Source organism: Salarias fasciatus, chromosome 17 (assembly GCF_902148845.1).
Source record: "Salarias fasciatus chromosome 17, fSalaFa1.1, whole genome shotgun sequence".
Classification (NCBI taxonomy): Eukaryota; Metazoa; Chordata; class Actinopteri; order Blenniiformes; family Blenniidae; genus Salarias; species Salarias fasciatus.
Genome location: NC_043761.1, coordinates 20,478,620 through 20,484,610, shown reverse-complemented (window position 1 = coordinate 20,484,610; position 5,991 = coordinate 20,478,620). Strand labels below are relative to the sequence as shown.

Below are 5,991 nucleotides of genomic sequence, written 5' to 3'. Positions count from 1 at the left end.
CCTCCTCGCTCCCCAAGGCCATCCGGGAGAGGAGGAGCGGGGAATAGGTCACTGGAAACTGGATCTGGAGGCGAGCTGCAGAGAGGGGTGCAGACAGGAGCTCTGGAGCCAACCAGGAGCAATAGGCGGGCGGGTCGCCGCCACTGTCGGGGGGGGGGGAGACTCAGGCAGGAGGCACGCTGCTTCAAGGAAGGAAAAAACCTCACTGCCAGCTCCTGGTTGGGTCCAGTGGTGGTCGATGCATTTTGTCACGGTGCAAGGATGGAAGGACCCACGTGCAGGCAGCCAGGCAGAGTTGAGCTCGTTTATTTCAGGAACGCAGTTAAACGGGAACGCAGGGCAAGCTGAGCTGAGGTGCAAGCAGGGACACAGAAACACGTGGACAACCCACAACACACTAACAAAGACAAGTGAGGGAAGCAGGCTTAGATAGGGTAGACACAGGTGAGGCACATTAGGGCACTAACGAGGTGGAGACCAGGCAGGAGAACATGAGGAACAGACAAGCAGGTGAGACAGGGCATGCAAAAAATGGGAAAACAGAATCAAAACCAGCCCAGAGCATCCCCACATGGCCGGAGGGTCACAGGGCGTGACAGCCGGAGTCGAATCGCAGCCGCACAGTGGCTGGTGTGAGCTGCCATATGGATTTTAATGACTACTGATTAGTTGTGGTGCCCGGACCGGAGCTGCACTGCATCGTGTGAGTCTGGCATTGGCTCCCCCTTGGCCCCTCTTGGTCCGATGAGATAGCTGGTTCTGTGATGAGCAAGTTTCTCGATTCTGTTATTCTGTTGTAAGTGTGGTAGATTTAAGAGATTCTTCATTCCCCACAGACAATAAAATATCCATTATCTTTATGTTGTGTACAATATTAGCTCCCCAGTTTAATGAGTTTAGCAGTAGTATGTGTTGTACATTTTGACCACATGGTGATGCAGTGGTTAGTGCTTTCACCTCACATAATAAAGGTCATAGGGCAAGGATAGGGTAGGGGTCAAGGGTCAAATCAGGGGAGTTTTCTAACACAGTCCCCCCACCAGCAGAAATTATGCAGTCGATATTTTTACATTTGGGGAATTTGTAGGGATCAGCACTGAGTCTGGCTCTGGGTGGAGCACCTGCCAGGTAAGTCAGAGTTTAAGCAAATGCTGGTCTTCTTTTCTCTCAGCGATAGCTCAGTGATAAGCTGAACTTTGCTTCTATACACACCCTTCATTTATACAGTCTGATGGGAAAGAGCGATCCTTTGACATTATATAACCTGAAATAAACTGAAATCATTAACAATCTTTTTACACACCAGGTATTTGCTGTACGGTTGTACTGAGCATTGGCTTCACATGTAACCAGACAGCAACAGCTTCATATTATTGGACCTCAGATTTACTTCCTAAATACAATTTATGGTTTTTAATTGGCAACTTTATTCAGCGTGAGTTTACCAAAGGTAAGACTGTTTTATACTTTTACATCTTATTGAAATGTGATCAATGTTGTGAATACTGATAAAGATAAGCTTTTTTTCAGTGCAAACTTTTCAAAAAAGATTGAACTTCATTCTAAATGTTAAAATGTAAGCGTCATGTTCCAGTGGTTTGTCATCCTAAGATGACAAATAAATTAATTCAAATTGTTGAAAGGTTTGTCATAAATGTGTTGTCTAATTATTTCACTTATGTTTTTCATGAAAATAAATATTTCCTCTGCCAAGAGTATGTTCAAAGCTCCTCGTAAGTCAATTTCGATTTTTCACAGAATTTTCTAAATTCATATTAGTATGTAACACGAGTGCTCATTACACAATATTAGTAGAACATGTGATTAATGTAGATGTGCTTGTCTTTACAGTTCTTGATAAACCATGGAGAGACGTACCATGGGGGTGAGTATTCGTGGTGGAGTGTAACTTCTGTCATACTTCAACAACAAGAAAATTTTTTGGGTTTTGAAGAGGCTTATACTTCATCCTATTCAATCTTCTTTTTAAACAGATATGAAAAGGAAGACTATCATTATGTGAGGGACTATAAAACTCAATTAAAAGCCAAACATCTGAGGATTCTGCTACATGGACCACCAGGCTCTGGAAAGTCCAGCTTCATCAACTCTGTTGACAGCGCTCTGCGAGGAAGAATTGCAGCTCGAGCTTTGGCACAAAACGATACTTGTGAGATCTTCACTAAGGAAGTATGAAGAACTTGTTATCAATTGAATACTGTTTAACACTCATAGAAAGACACAGAGCAAAACATGTTTCAAGACTTTCTCCAGTGTTCAACTCAAAGTCAGGACAGCTACTTTTTTTTTACAGAAAAAAACTTACCAACAGAGTGTGAAATGGAGAAAATTTGAAATGTCTACATCCTCAGCACACACTAACAGTTTGATCACTTTTCTTTTTTTTTTTTTTTTTTTAACTTGCAGTACAGAACTTATAACATCCAGACAGAAAAGCCTGGGACCTTTTATCCTTTTGTCTTCAGTGACACCATGGGTATTGACAGGGGCTCTGGAAGTGGAATGGATGTGAAAAATATGCACTTGATCATGGAAGGACACGTCAATGACGGATGCAAGGTATGACATTGATTTTTTTTATTCTCCCTCCGACTTTGTTTAGCAGTGCACGCAGCTCTGCAAACATAAAATTATTCTTCAAGAAAAGTTTAAAGATATCAATATTGACACCTCTGAAGTTTCAGAACATAACGTGGAATACGTCATGAACAAATACAAATCAAATTGAAAACCTTTTTTCAAACAAGAACTTGTCTTTGATACAAAAGAGCAAACGACAAACAACTATGCAATAAACAATTGATGGAAGAATGGACAAACAAAGCATGCCGTGAGACAGATTTTGCCAGAGTTTGCTGTAAATCAATATGGAAACACATTATGGTGCACTCATGGGAAACCACAAATGAAAATCACCTGTGATGAATTACCTTTACATGTACCATGGATCAGCAAGTAAATGATGAAATGCTTTGGTTTAAAAACTAATGTTAACTGTTCCTTTGTCACTATGCTGAAGAAAAAAGGAGCTGTCTGAAGACAGCAGAAGAGATATTATTAGCCTTCACGATTTCATCCGATTATTTGTAAACCCTGTACCCTTCGTATCCCTCTTTCAACATGTTTCAACATTGTGCTTAGTGTGTATTAAGACATTTGCCTAGCATAGAACATTCAAGAACCTCACTGGATATGAGGAGAACAGAAGGGTAGGTGCAAAAAAAAAAAAAAAAAAAAGCACCCGTCAAACATCCACATACCTGATGGAATAATCTGGGGTCTTGGATTCATTAAGTACTCATTAAGTATCCTGCACAATAAACAAAACAGGGTTTTATGGATAAAGGTCAAGGAAGGCTAGACTGTTGAGGAAATGGCAAAAAGGAATGACTGATCTTAACCAATGAGCTCCAGGACAAACTGCAACACTTAACTATTCCCGTAACTGCTTCATCAGAAGCTGATATCCTGGCTTTATCATCGTGCAGTACACTTTCTGGTTAGTTAACTAAATAGATAAATAAATAAATAAATAAATAATCACTGTCAACAAGGTCTCTTAATAACAGTCTTGAACTTGACTGTGTCAGAGTTCTTACACTGGGTGTCGAATTCAAAGATTCTGATTAAATGGTATTGGTACATCTCCGATTTCTCAAGATTTTGTATACGAGGGGGTACCCAAAAAAAAACGGAATTTGGTCAGAAAACAATAATAATAATGAGTTCCGACTTCTGGCCATCAGATGTGCTGCAGGTAAGCCTCATGCACATCTGTGAGAAATCTGAGCTCCGAGAGTTACACTGACGCCTGTCAGGAGCTATTTAAAGCAACAGAGTGCAGAGGCGGTCTGCGATTTTTTCCAAAATGGTGACATTGCCTGGGAAGCCAGAGCAGCGCGTAAACATTAAATTCTGCTTTCTGCTGGGAAAAAACAGCAGCAGAAACACTCACCTTGTTGCAGCAAGCCTACAAGGATGATGCTCTGGGAAAGACTCAGGTCCATGAGTGGTTTGGGTGGTTTAAAAAGGGCCAGATGTCGGCGCGTCGGGTGCGCTCAGCCGTGAAAACAATGCTGAGCTGCTTCTTGGCTGTCCAGGGTATCGTCCACAGCGAGTCTGTCCCTCCAGGTCAGACTGTAAACCAGGACTACTACATGGAAGTCCTCAGACGCTCCGTGAGGATGTGAGGAGGAAGCGGCCCGCGGAGTGGCGGAGCGGAGCCCGGTTGATCCACCACGACAGAGCGCCAGCGGACACGGCGCTGCGCGTCACGCAGTTTCTGGAGAAGAATAAGATGAATCTCCTCTCCCATCCGCCTTATTCGCCAGATGTAGCCTCGAGTGACTTTTTCTTGTTCCCCAAGTTGAAGAAGGAGCTGAAGGGACAGCGGTTTGCAGATGTGGAGGAGGTGACAGAAAAATCGCAGCCGGCAAAAAATGGCACTTTTACGCGCGGGTCTGACGACGCATTGGTGAAGTGGGAGACACGGCTGGAGCGCTGCATGAATGCAGATGGGGATTATTTTGAAGGCGACGGTGGTGTTTTATTTTGAAATGTCATAAATAAAAAGTTATAATCAAATTCCGTTTTTTTTTGGGTACACCCTCGTATTATTCAAAAAATGAAGATGTGCCATTAATGTTGAATGGCACTGTGTAATACCAAAATTTTATGACACGTGTTGCAATTTTGAAAATGTCTTTTTCTCAGCTCTGTTACGGCAGTACCCCAACAGGATCTGACTACAATCAAAATCCGACCATAAATGACAAAGTTCATGTTCTGGTTTGTATTTTTGATGCTAACAAAGTGGAAACGATGACTGATGAGATTCTTAACAAGATGAAGGAGGTCAGAGAAGATGCCCGGGCCTTAAGTGAGTCTTCACAACTATTTTAGAAATGTCCATTTGATTTTTGGTGTCAATGTCAGCTTTATTTTATGCAGCACATTCAAAATATGCCTCTGGTCATCCAAAGTGCTTTACAGTACAACAACACAATCACAAACAATCAAAGCAAAACAGTAAAACAGTGAAATAGATCAATTGCAAGATCCAGTTTAAGTGACTCTGTACAGAGAAGGGTAAAGTGTTCCACAGCCTGGGAGTCACAACTGCAAAGGCTCAATCTCCTCTGGTTTTAACGAGGGTCATCTGGTCAGCTGACCTCAGGGCTTTGGACAGTTGGTAGACCTTCATTCATTGGCTGCCAGCCCATTTTCAGATCAGCCAACCTCTCACTGCCAGCTAAATCAGAGCATTTTCACTGAACTTTCAAGTCCCACAGAGTGAAGTTGTGACTTGGAGGGCTTTTTTTTATTTTAAGGGAACCTCGAACCTCGAACATCTGATCAGTGGTTTTCTTCTATAAAATACGGAAAACAACACTGAAAAAAGAATTTTGACAGTAAATGATCATTTATTTACAGAAAGTACATGACAGAAATGTTACAGCTTTTCACAGTGTTTTTGTGCTTATTGCATGTGTGTATGTGCTTGTTTCCACCCCGACACACACGAGACTGAAAACTTTAATCCCGGACTGAAACAATTCATTAACATTTGCAAAAATTCTTGGAGCTCATTAAGAGCAGCTTTCTCTAAAATCTTGAAAATAAAAGCCATTTTAGAAAGGCAGCGGGGACCTAAGAGTAAGGATTTTATTTACAAAGAACTCCAAGAAAATAAAAATAAAAATCCTCACACAGAGGAGAGACTTTAACAGAGGCTATCTATCTATCTGCAGTCTGGCAAAATCTATCTATCTATCTATCTATCTATCTATCTATCTATCTATCTATCTATCTATCTGTCTATCTATCTATCTATCTATCTATCTATCTAACTTCATCCCAAATGTTAAATCTTTCTTTCAACACCAGATCTCCAGTAACAGTTTATTGAGGATGTCTCACTGCTCAGTCAGCTTGTCTCTTACACACCCTGTCCACCATTTAGAAATTGGG

General features: G+C 41.5%; 1 pseudogene; it reads right to left on the bottom strand.

The window, feature by feature from the left end:
• Window positions 1–1,010: 1,010 nt before the first annotated feature.
• LOC115404755 (uncharacterized) lies at window positions 1,011–1,136 on the bottom strand (annotated as a pseudogene).
• Between the last annotated feature and the right edge of the window lie 4,855 nt (window positions 1,137–5,991).